Here is a 12845-nt window from a genome sequence, read left to right as displayed (position 1 = left end):
TGTCCAGATAATTTCTATTCTCACTCAGTATTACTGGAAAACTAGTAAAGTCAGAACAAACACTGCTGGGAAGTGGGTGCTTGAAACATGTTTGTCATCTTTGCCATTGGGGAGTGTTGAGTTCACATTCCTCACAGCACTTCTGAGGCTCCCTGCGTCTCTGGCTGCCCCTGGTGGGGTCTACAGGGCTCTGGGCAGCTTCTCCTTGTTCTCTAACCCCAAGGCTCTCTGCTCTCTGCAGGTTGATTCTCAACCCTGACTGCTCGGTAGAGCTAGTGTCTAAAAACAAAAAAATGTGGGGAGGGTACGGCTCAGTGGTAGAGCACGTGCTTAGCATGCAAGAGGTCCTGGGTTCAATTCCCAGTACCTCCATTAAAACAAATAATGCTCAATACTCCCCACAAAAAGAAAAGAAGTATTTAAAAAATAATAAACAGTACAAAGGCCCCACTCCAGGCTGTGGTGCACTATTTTTTAAAGGCTCCCAAATGCATCCCATATGCAGGAGGGTGAGAGCTATCCCTATACACTTCTTGTGAGCTTGTCCACTCACACCCATTAGCCTCTTGAAACAGTAAAACTACTTGGCTCAGCCTAGAACTTTCTCCCGATTTCTAGAGTTTTATTTTCCTACTGCACATCTCTCCTGGAGCCCACAGGAACTCAGCCAGAACTGAATCAGTTGTCTCCTCTCATGACTTGCCCCTCTTCCTGCCCTTCTTTTTTTTTAACATTTTTTATTCATTTATAATCATTTTACAATGTTGTGTCAAATTCCAGTGTTCAGCACAATTTTTCAGTCATTCATGGACATATACACACTCATTGGCACAATTTTTCTCTGTGATTTATCATAACATTTTGTGTATATTTCCCTGTGCTATACAGTGTAATGTCGTTTATCTAGTCTACAATTTTGAAATCCCAGTCTATCCCTTTCCACCGTCTAACCCCCTGGTAAACACAAGTCTGTATTCTCTGTCCATGAGTCTATTTCTGTCCTGTATTTATGCTTTGTTTTTGTTTGTTTGTTTGTTTTTGTTTTTTAGATTCCACATAATAGCGATCTCATATGGTATTTTTCTTTCTCTTTCTGGCTTACTTCACTTAGAATGACATTCTCCAGGAGCATCCATGTTGCTGCAAATGACATTATGTTGTCGGTTTTTATGGCTGAGTAGTATTCCATTGTATAAATATACCACATCTTCTTTATCCAGTCACCTGTTGATGGACATTTAGGCTGTTTCCATGTTTTGGCTATTGTAAATAGTGCTGCTATGAACATTGGAGTGCAGGTGTCATCCTGAAGTAGATTTCCTTCTGGATTCAAGCCCAGGAGCGGAATTCCTGGGTCATATGGTAAGTCTATTCCTAGTCTTTTGAGGAATCTCCACACTGTTTTCCACAGTGGCTGCACCAAACTGCATTCCCACCAGCAGTGTAGGAGGGTCCCCCTTTCTCCACAGCCTCTCCAGCATTTGTCATTTGTGGATTTTTGAATGACGGCCATTCTGACTGGTGTGAGGTGATACCTCATTGTAGTTTTGATTTGCATTTCTCTGATGATTAGTGATATTGAGCATTTTTTCATGTGCTTTTTGATCATTTGAATGTCTTCCTTGGAGAATTGCTTGTTTAGGTCTTCTGCCCATTTTTGGATTGGGTTGTTTATTTTTCTCTTATTGAGTTGTATGAGCTGCTTATATATTTTGGAGATCAAGCCTTTGTCGGTTTCACTTGCAAAAATTTTCTCCCATTCCGTAGGTTTTCTTCTTGTTTTATTTCTGGTTTCCTTTGCTCTGAAGAAGCTTGTAAGTTTCATTAGGTCCCATTTGTTTATTCTTGCTTTTATTTCTTCTAGGAGAAAATTTTTGAAATGTATGTCAGATAATGTTTTGCCTATGTTTTCCTCTAGGAGGTTCTTGCCCTTCTTATTTCAGGGAATGGCACTATAATTTAGACACTGCCAAAGCCAGAAAGCTGGCCGGCATCTTTGACCTCTTCCTGCCCTTCCATCACACCTGTGGCCAATCCGTCCACCTGCTGAAATGTTTTCTTCTCTCTCCTCCTGGCAGGGCCTCAGCAGGCCTTCACATGAACCTGCCAATAGTCCTCCCTGCCTCTATCTTGTCTCTTTCTAGATCACTTTGCATGTCTCCTCTACCTTGGAGGCACACAGAGTCCTTTGTGATGTGCCCCTGTGATCTCTCCACCTGGTTGCCTCACCTGCCTCCCACACCCTGTGCTCGCTTCTAGACTATTTGCAGTTCCTGGAAGGGACCTGGCTCTCTTTGGCCTCCCTCCTTTGCATGTGCAGCTCCCCAGGGAGAAATGGCCTTAACATTATAAGTTCACCTGATCACTTCTAGGGCATCTCAGAGCTCACCACAGTGGTTCTCTCCTCTGGGAGAGCCTTGGCTACAGTTCCGGCTCCCTGCCCCGAGCACCCTCTGCTGACTGTTATCCAAGCCCTCTTAACACGCCTCCTCAGCCATCATTTCACAATGAGTCCTGTGCACCTAGGAGCTCCCGGAAGCAGGGACTGTGTCTTTTTCCTCTTTATTCTCAGAGCATTGTAGAGACTCAGGTACAATGGTGGAGGACACAGTGGTTATTCTGCAATTTCTCTAGAGTTGGGGCCTAGGGGTAACAGTCTGGTGGGAAGAAGGGCTTAGGGGATTCACCCTGAAGCCACATTTTCAATTAACATTTCATGTTGTTTTTGTCTACTATTTAAAGTTACGAGTCTTAAAACACAATGACGATTTCTAAAAATTACATTACCGATGATTGAGAAAAATGGCAGTTTTCCATATTTAAGAATATTATTTTAAGTTTGTGTGACTGGGGTGGTGGAAAATAGAAATGCAGGGGCTACTAAAGCATTCTCATCCCCTTCCCCACCCTCAGGTCCTTTGGACAGAAGAGACAGAGGGATGTGAGGAGAAGGCTTGGATGGTGAACCGTGCAGTGCTTTTAAATTGTGACAGTTACTTGTGCTATTTTTTTACTTTTTTTTTAATGGAGGTAATGGGGCTTGAACCCAGGACCTTGTACATGCTTAGCACGTGCTCTATCACTGAGCTATACCCACCCTTCCCCCCGATATTTGTGTTTTTAGTGGGCATAATGTGCTGGTAGCAGGTACTTTAGCATCAGACACAGTCACCTGCCTCTGACCATCACGTTAATAACTTTCCCTTGAGCTAGAGAGCTAGTCTGTTTCCAAACGTTCAATAAATTATCTACATTTTCTTTTTTCTTAAACAAAAGGTATTAACTCATTTTTTTCTTTAGTATCGCCTATAAATAAAATGTGATTTTATTAACCATTTACCAAAGTGTTAAGTGTAATAAATATTAAGTACAGATTTCTGAAGCATCAGGCATCACTGAAGATCCACATTCTGCTGTTCTGTCTCTCTGTTAGTCACCTTACTTTTGGAGTTCTGGAAGCGGTGCCAGGCAGAACTTGAGTACAAATGGGAGACGGTTGAGCAGGAAGAACAAGTCTGGCCAGAATAGGAGGCGAGGTGTCCCCACGTGGAGATAGATGAGATTACCCAGGAAAAGCGGGCGCTGTTTAGATGCACTTTATTCTGTTTACTTCTGGACTTGTCAGCCTTGGCTGCGTGTTGGAATCACCAGGGGACCTTAAAAAATGTTGGTGCCTGGGTTCCATCACTGCAAACTCTGATTGTACTTAGTGGCCTGGGGGCGCATTCTGGCATAGGGAAGTTTTTAAAGCTCCTCTGGTTATTCTAATGTGCAGCCAAGTTGAAGGAGCACTGCCTGGAATGGTGGACACAGAAGAGAAGTGAGGTTCTTCCTTCATAATAACAGTAAAAAGGGGGAAAAGAAAAAGACTGGTATAAGTGTATATGAAAAGAGGCATTGATTTGTATCCTTTCATGACACCAATAAAAAATGCAAAATATAAATTAGCTGCAATGACATAGATGTAGAAGGAAAGAGAAATTGGTTTTTATAGTTGACTCCCATTTTTTTAAATGCGCCTTCATTATTGTGGCCTCCTTTTCATCATAGACTAGGTGCCCCTTTGTCTTGAACTAAGTCCCGGTCACTGCTCCCCCTTCCTACTGGGATGTGCACAAAGCAGCATGGCTCTCATCCTAAAGTCAGAGAAAGGGTAGAAGAAGCAGGGAAACATTTGTTGAGGTGCCATCAGTGTTTGAGCAGTGTTTGAGCTAGTCATTTTACATAACTGGAAATGTAAATTTATTGCTGCCACTCCTGCTGCAAAATTAAAAAAATAAAACTGTATATCTTTGTATCAACATTCCAGAGCTATGAAAAGATGATTTTTGAGTCATTTGTATTATTGCTTCTTTCCATCAGCTGAGATAATTTAGAGCTGATGGTGCTTGCAGTCAGCAGCAGCAGGACAGTAGGTTGTGAGAATGAATAACTCTTGGGAAAAAAATGATTTTACTAGGAGTATCTGAAAATGTCTCCAAATATAGATTTAATAAATTGAATCACAGATCTACAGAATGTTGGCACTGAAAAGATATGGAGGGAGCAGGTCAAACTCCTCTTTTTATAAATGGAAAAAAATGAGGTTCAGCTACCAATAGAAAGTGACATTTGTCTTTTACAATGTAATAAGCTTCTAATAATCCCCATTATAAATAGTTCCCATTGTTTACAACTGAAGATGGGGGTAAAAGCATATGTTGGTGAAAGACTGTACATTCAGAGATGAAAGCTGAATCTTAGACAAAATTAGATGTTCATAATGCTTTTGAGTCCTGAAAAACAAAAACTTATCATATTGGCAGCATACAAAAAATACTGAAGAGAAGTTTTTTGGTCATTTAAACTGCCAAGTTTAAATTTAATTTTGCAAGCTAATAAGTTTAAATTTTCATTGGGACATGCTTGTTGAAAAATTGAAGATGAAGACTCATTTAACTTTATCATTCTTCCTTATTTAAAAAATTGCCTTATTTTTTTTTAGTTTTTTATTTGAAGTATTTTACTTTACTTGAGAAAGCATGCTCCATTGTTTAGAGAGGCCAGCGTTGTGGTAGTGAGATCTTGCAAATGAAGTTGCCTAAATTCATATTTGAACACAGCAGCTTGCTTCCTGAGTGATCTTGGACAACTTAACTTCTCTGTGCCATAGTTTCCTATAAAATAAGAATAAGAGAGTTGCTTCTTCATGACAGTGGTAAGGACGGGTCGAAGTAATGTATAGAATCTACTTGGAAGGCTTCCTGGCACAGAGGAAGGGCCATGTACTTAGTTACAGCTATTATTATACTATATCTGGTTTTATAATCCAGTTAAATCTTGATTCTTGCTGATTTCATCTCTTAAAAAATTCTAAATATAAACTCTAAAATGGAAACTCTTAAACTTCATAGTTGTAGCTAATTAACACATAAATCTCAACCAAGAAACACACAGTGGACACCAGTTAGCTGCAGACAACTGTGATTCTTTCTGTCCTGCACAGACCCTAAGCTGTCACTACCTTCACTTCTGAAATCAAAGGCAAGCTAAGGAATAGAGCTTTAAATCTTGGCCTCATCAGGTGCTCAGACCATGGCAGGGAAACAGTTTACTGTTCACATGTGCATTTTCAAAAAATAGTATTAAAACGAACACTGTACATATTTTGTTGTGTGTTTGACATCGTTAACAGAAAAGAAAAGGAAAAAAAACAGGAAAAAACCCATGCATTTACAAACAAGGAGGCTATGTCTGAAATTTTTTTTTTATATTATGTTTAGGATTTACTGACCAGTTAGGAGAAATATCATTTCATTGGTGTAATCCCTTGATTGACTAAACTTGTTTTTTTAATTAGGAAGAAGAGCGTGTTCCCTTTACCACCTGGGGAAAGTGTATACATATAACCCTTTGCGCAAGTGCTCTTTTTCTGGGTAAGAACCTGCCACAGACTTTTAAAATCTAATGTGAAATGCTGAGAAAACTGAAAGTCAAGCTGGGAACTATGTAGTCTCATAGAGGAAACTTTTTCCAGAGAACATCTGAGCCAATGCAGGGCGCCGCTCTGGAGGTTCCACAGTCTCTTCTGCTCACAGTGCTTCCCCCAATTCTTTTCACCTCATTTGTTCAAATCAGATCAGTGGTTTAGGATTCTCCAGGGTCTGATTAAGAGACCAGATGGAGGCATTAAATTTCTAAAATTTTCCAAGTGTAACAACCTAGGTAAAATGTCTAAGAATAGCCTAACAAAAGGATAGTAGGAACTATCAAAAAATAAAAGTAAAAACTACTGAAAGATATAAAAGGTGCTTTAATCACATGATTCTAGATTAAAAGATCATATTTCCAAAATATCAGAAGTTATAAAATTGATTTGGGTTTATTGTGAATAAAATCATATTAGTAATATAAAAATTAATAAGATAATGAGAGTTTTACTAGTTCAAGAATAGCCAGATTATAAAATAAGGCAGGAAGTCCAGATATGGGCTCTGATATCAATAATAATTTAATATAAGAGATGGAAGGCATTACAAATCAGGGAGATAAATAAAGGTTATTCAGTGAATGAAACACTTGTTAGCTACTTGGGGGAAAAGAAAAGATTGAAATCATACAGTGAACCATATATTGTGATAAATTCCAGAAACATTTAAAAAGTAACACAATTAGAAAAAAAACTACAAATAAATATGGATGAGTATACAACCTCTAGATGGACAGTAAGTATCAGAGGAAATTATACAAAGATTTCCATGCATCAGAGCATCCTAATTTTAAACAAAACACCAGAGAATGTTATTTGCTTACAAATCCGACAAGGGGCTAATTCCTTCAATACATAGAGAGTTCAGATCACTTCAAAGGTAACATCAAAATATCTCAGAAGCGTAGAAGGCAGAGAAGATGAACACACATTCGCAAAAGAAAAAATAGATGTCACACTTCAATGGTAATTCACTCAGTGCACATCAAAATGAAATAGTTTTCCACTTCTCAAGTGACACAACTCTGTTTATGAGGGTGAATTGCCAGTGATCACCAATCCCATGCCTAGGTTACTGGATAATTTTTGTGAAGTATGGTTGATTTACAATGCTGTGTTTATTTCTGGTGTACTCCTCAAGCCTTCTTAGAAAGCAGTCTGGCAGTTGATATCAAGAGTCAAAAATATTCATATGTTTTAATCCACTAATTCAGCTTTGAAAAACTTTTAATCAGGAATTATTTCAAAATGGCAGGGAAAAGTCAGTATGGATGCAAGTCACAGACATACTTTTATATGTGTATATATATATATAAAATCTCAGCCAAAATATTCTTCCAACTCTTCACAAAGTAGAATAGTATGCAGTCATGAAAAAGTGTGTCCATGAAAATATTTTATGACATGTCAAAGTGTTGCGCTTATGATAGATTGGAGAATTAAATTAATATATAAAATGATTTGTAATATACAAACAATGCACCATTCTGAAGGAATTATGTCTATAGGTTGAAGCATTATTCTTATTTTATTTTTTATTCATTTTCAGAGTTGGAGTCTTTTGATTGTAGGTGACAAAATCAATCTCCAATGTGTTTAAACAACAACCAAGAAATGGGGATCCATGGGATTTATTGGTTCCTGTAAATGAAAACCTCAGGTCTGAGGTCTGGCTTCAGTCAAGGAGAGATACTCTAGCCCAGATGATGTCAAGGGCTGCTTTTGTCCTGTCTTCATTCTGTGTCCAAAGATGTCTCAGCATGATGCTTCTAGGCACGCAGCATCCCAGATCATCCATCCAAACCAAGACAGGTCTCTTTTGGCAGCTTCCTCTCTTGATAGAAGAAGCTTATGTTTCACATGGGCAGCAGCATGTATCTCCTCACATAATAGTGGCTCTTCCTGGGTTATTTGCCAATTCTCCAATCATGTGCAAGGCCAATACAATGAGGGGTATTATTTGTCTTAAACCAACTGAGATCTACTTCTGGTGCTTCAGAAAGAGTGGGTCAATCGAGGTTAAATCACAGGACTAAAAACAAAAGGGAGGTTATTTATCCTAAAGCAAGTTCTGGGTCCTCTTCTAAGACTGGGGACAGATCCAGGACAGCAGTTCTGTCCACTACTGAGTACTTTCAAATTTTCTTTAATGAGCAAATGTTAAATTTATGATCAGAAAAGATGATAAATAAGAAGAAACTTGAGGAAGGAGAACGGAAAGCTTTCCTGTTTCTTAAGAAATAGTGAACCCATTAAGTGCTTGGAAGAAAAATGGAAATGTGTCAAGTTTGTAAAAGTTCTGAAATGAATTAGAATTGATTTTACAGACCATGTAGGAGACAGTGCTATACAGTTAGTGTGTCTTTGGGCTCTTTGAGTATTTCAGTACTTTCACTTAATAGTTGCTTCATTTGGGGCAAATTGCAACATCTCCATGTGGCTCTATTTCCACATCTGTAAAAGAGATATAATATTACCTTCCCCACAGGGTGATTGTGAGGATTTTGAAAAATAGATGTGTGCTGAAGCAATAGTAAGTATTTACGCATTCTTAACTATTATGTTTACTTAATACATAATTAAAAAATTACTATGCAGACTTTTAAAAAATGCATACTATTTAAATGGCCTATATGAGCTGTACAAGAGAGGAAGGCTTAATATACCTTCTATAATACATTTTTCTCAGCCTTAACTAATTTTCACATTTAATCACAAACACACCAAAAAGTTATTCCTTTCACAAGCATGAAGACTTAACTGTGAAGAAAAGGATGATGAAAGAGAGTAGAGGAGAAAATAAAATGCTTTCTCTACAAACTGATGGCTTAAAAACTAAGAAAAAACACCTTTTTAAGACTTTGGTCACCATATTCATAGCTTATACTTAGGTAGAGTTTTTCACATGCCTGCGGTTAATGTTCCAATTGTTTTCACAATTAGTAAATAATTGACTCATCACAATAGTCCTATAAATTGCTATTATTATCTCCCCATTATATGGGTGAGGAGATTGAAGCCCCTAGAGGTTAAGAAATTTGCACAAGGCCCCACAGCTAGCATCAGAGCTGGGATCCAGATGCAGGAGTGTGGCTCCAGGAGGGGCTTGTAAACACTCCCTCTGCTCTCCCATGCAGGTGCAAGCCAGCCGCCTGCTATTACTGTAAATAACATGATGTGGTTCACTTAGTCCTGAAATTCACATTCTTTGTAGCTTTCTCTCTGGGGCACCCATCAGGAGCAGCCAGGGACACTGAGTACATGCTTCTGGACTATGACCAAGAAGGTAGATGGAAGGAAAACTGTTTAAAAATGGGATCTTTAATGTTCATTCTTCAGTGGCCAGAAAAAAAACCTGCCTAGTGAGGAACTGAAACCCTATTAGCCACGTGCAAATTTTGCTTCAGACACCCCCGCTGCCCTTGGGTCCACACAGTCAAAACTACTGTGGATTAGGGACATGAATCTTGTGCAAATGCAGGGAGTAGGAATACCTGCCATTTCAAGATCTCAAGGAGTATGAAAAGCATGTGAAGCTTTCATCAGCAGAGACCTGCTGTCACTCCCACTATTACCCTCAGGGCATGTCCACAGCTTCACTGGTCCTATTCAGAATGAAGACGACAGCTAGCACCTGCTGACCCCTGAATCAGTGATAGGTTCTCCCTTGAAAGGAAGCATATCCCCTTCATGGGTTACAACTAGTTCATAACCTAAGTAATTCTACAGATGTAGAAGGGCTACTTTCATTTGTTCTGCTATCACAGACTTCCCTCCAAAAGATCATGCCACCAGTTACCCCATTTTCACCCATTAAAATATACTTAACAGGCTTCCTTCTTTAGTGCAGTTTTAGGTTTACAGAAAAATTCACAGAAAGTGGAGTTCCCATATATTCCCTATGCCCTGCACACAGCTGCTCCTGCTGCCAGCGTGTTACATTAGTGGATGCACTCATTCTTTTTGACATCTTTCATTCCTCCTCCCCTAAAATTTAACATGACTGATATTCACGTCTCTTATGGCATTTACGTGCGATTTATATCACTTCTCACGTTTATGTGAAGTTTACAACACATGCATGTTTTCTGTTTAAGCTGGGTTGGGGGCAAGTTTTCTGTGTAAAAATACGATCATTAGTGAGTCTCATGCTGCTGGGTTCTTGGGTTGTCAGGTCCTGTTAACCATTGTTTCAGTTATTGGGATCATTGTCTACGGACTTTCAGTGTTCATTGTATTTCCTGCAAAACTTCCCAAGAACCTGAATGGAACAGACCCAATCCAAAAGTACCTGACTGTGCAGGTGGGCCACGCCCATCACTGCTTCCCATATCAGTTTTATCATCATGGTGACCCTGAACGCCATATATGAGAAAGTGGCAATCATGATGACTGACTCTGGTAAGCTCCTCCTGCAGCTGAGATAATTTCTACACCAGTTTTAGAACCAGGTCAAAACAGAGACTATCTTTTAGGCACTTCAATTGCAGTACATTACAGTCTTTAGTTAACTTCAACTGCAAACCTATTTTCTCTAGCCTATATGAGAAGTGAATTAGCTCCATTTTTGCATTAGTAAAAGGGACAAAGGAAGCTTTAGAATGTCCAAGCTCTGTGTAAATATGTCAGTGCTTAATAATAATTTCAATTACATTAGATAATGTACCCTGTTGTTGAAAGTAAATAGTCTCTGTATTGCAAATAAGTGGAAGAGGGTCGTGGTTCCAGTGGCAGATTTGCTTGCGCGTTACGGAGAGGACAAGTAATCACACTGTTATGTGTCTTCCCCCCATGCTGTTCCTGTTAGTGTAACTCCATTCTCATCAGCTGCAGCTTCTATAATAAATGTTTCTTCTCTCTGGCTTGTATCCCACCCAGCGGCTTAGCGGCCTAAGTTAAGTGCTTCCAACACATTGCATGTGGCTGGGTGGTCCTCCCAGTGGTCTGCTCAGTGGTCATCTTCTGAAAATACTAAGACCAATTCAAATTCTGAACTAGGAGGATGACCCGTTTTATGTTCCCCAAATGCTTCTAGCAAGTTGCCCCGTGTTTTGTTTGTCTTCTTCAATAGTCCTACCTTACTGCCTTTCAGGGAGACAAGAGAATATTATCTAGCAGGATGTTTAGAAGTAGCTTTCTTTCAAATTACACCTAACAGAGGACAGTTCTTGCCCATTGGATACTGTTGTGCTTATAAATTTTAAGGAACAGGTGACTTTTTTTTTTTTTTTGCCTTGTGGGATATCACTTTCTTAGTGGGAGAAACTCTTACAACAGTGTGTACAGTTGGAATTAACATAGTGGATATGTTAAGAAATTCAAAACAGCTGGTATGAAAACAGTGTGAATTGTGTGTGTGTATGTGTGTATATATGTATATATATATATATACACACACACACACATATTAAATGTGTTAACTCATGTGTCCGTGGCTTTGATTAGGGTCTCAAAGCCGTTCACAGTTTTACAGACTTACCTTTTCTTTATTCTAGCTGCAGAGCTCCCAAGGACCAGACTGACTATGAGAACAACCCAGCCATGAAGGTGTTCTTGTTCCATTTTGTCAACTACTACTCCACGTGTTTCTACATCACATTCTTTAAGGGCAGATTTGTGACTTATCCATGAGATCTGGTGTATTGGCTGTAAAAATACAGAAATGAAGAGGTGTGAATACAGCTATGTGTTCTGACAATCTAACCTGTTTCAGGTTTTCTCTTAGTTGCCCAATGAAGAGTGTCTTTACTCTCTGCTCCTTAGATTTTTTTAGGCATAAAATAATGACTTTATTTCATGTTAGAGCTATCTAAAATTTAAATGAGATTTTCTTTCTAATATTCCAGTGTGACCCATGTGATGTCTCCTTGAACTGATGACACAGCTGACAATAATCATGGGAGGACAGCCCATCTGTAATAACATACAAGAGGTGTTAATTCCGTGAGTACTCAGTCATGTGATCTTGGGTGGGTGAGAATGGCCCACCCACCCACATCATTTTCCTGCATGCCCATCTCTAGAACAGTGGAGACTCTCTGCTTATTAAATCTCTCCAGATAAGATGATCCAGCCAAAAGTATAAACGTACCTGATGTTTAATAATTATGTTTAAATACCTTCCTTTTTATGTTTAACATAAATCCCCAAGTGCTATAGTCTCTGCTTATTAGCCCACCACTGGGGACTGACTGATCAGAGCCCATTGAGAGATGGCCCTTTTTGGGGCCATGAACTTAGTTTTCCCACAATTTCCTGCAAATTTCTCCTCCTTTTATATATGCATTTAAAAATCCATAACAGGAATTTGTTGAGTGCCTAGTATGTGCTAGTCACTGTATTAAATGTTGTACATATATGTATGTGTGTGTGTGTGTGTGTGTGTGTGTGTGTGTGTACAAGTTAATCACCCAAACAATCCTTATTCTTATCTTCCTTTTGCAAATGAAGATCCTGTGGCTTAAAGAGGGTAACTGATATGCCCAAGCTCTCATTGCCAATAAGAGACCACTGTGGGACTCAGATGTAAGACACTATCTCTCTGAATCCATGTTCTTCTAAGAAGAGACTCTCTTAGGGTCCTAAGGCACAGGGTTACATAAAGTTTTAAGAGACACTTGTCTAAAATAATAACAACAGAGGTTTTGACTTACTGTTCTCTTCCTAAAATGAGAAAAGCAGAGGTTAGCAAAGGTCACACTGTCCTTTTGATTTTCACATAAGCCCAATCCCACATCAAAGTGGACAGTCCAGTGTTATCTGCAATTTCTGAACATTTCAAGGAGCTTACTCTATTCACTTTCTGTTGCTGTTGTAACAAGTATCCCCAAACATCATGGTAGTAGGAAGAGAAAAGAAAAAGTCTCTACTAAACAAC

At 39.1% G+C, this 12845-nt stretch overlaps 1 long non-coding RNA gene across 1 annotated transcript in view; it reads left to right on the top strand.

Annotated features, from left to right (window-relative positions):
* Positions 1-12041, top strand: part of LOC140693551 (uncharacterized) — a 37030-nt gene extending 24989 nt beyond the window's left edge. Inside the window, exons 4-5 of the long non-coding RNA XR_012069319.1 lie at positions 11464-11638; positions 11815-12041. This is a non-coding gene — a long non-coding RNA (uncharacterized lncRNA). The remainder of the gene's footprint in view (positions 1-11463; positions 11639-11814) is intronic.
* Positions 12042-12845: the final 804 nt, after the last annotated feature.

Source organism: Vicugna pacos, unplaced genomic scaffold, assembly GCF_048564905.1.
Source record: "Vicugna pacos unplaced genomic scaffold, VicPac4 scaffold_19, whole genome shotgun sequence".
Lineage (NCBI taxonomy): Eukaryota > Metazoa > Chordata > Mammalia > Artiodactyla > Camelidae > Vicugna > Vicugna pacos.
This window is presented reverse-complemented; position numbering and strand designations above follow the sequence as displayed.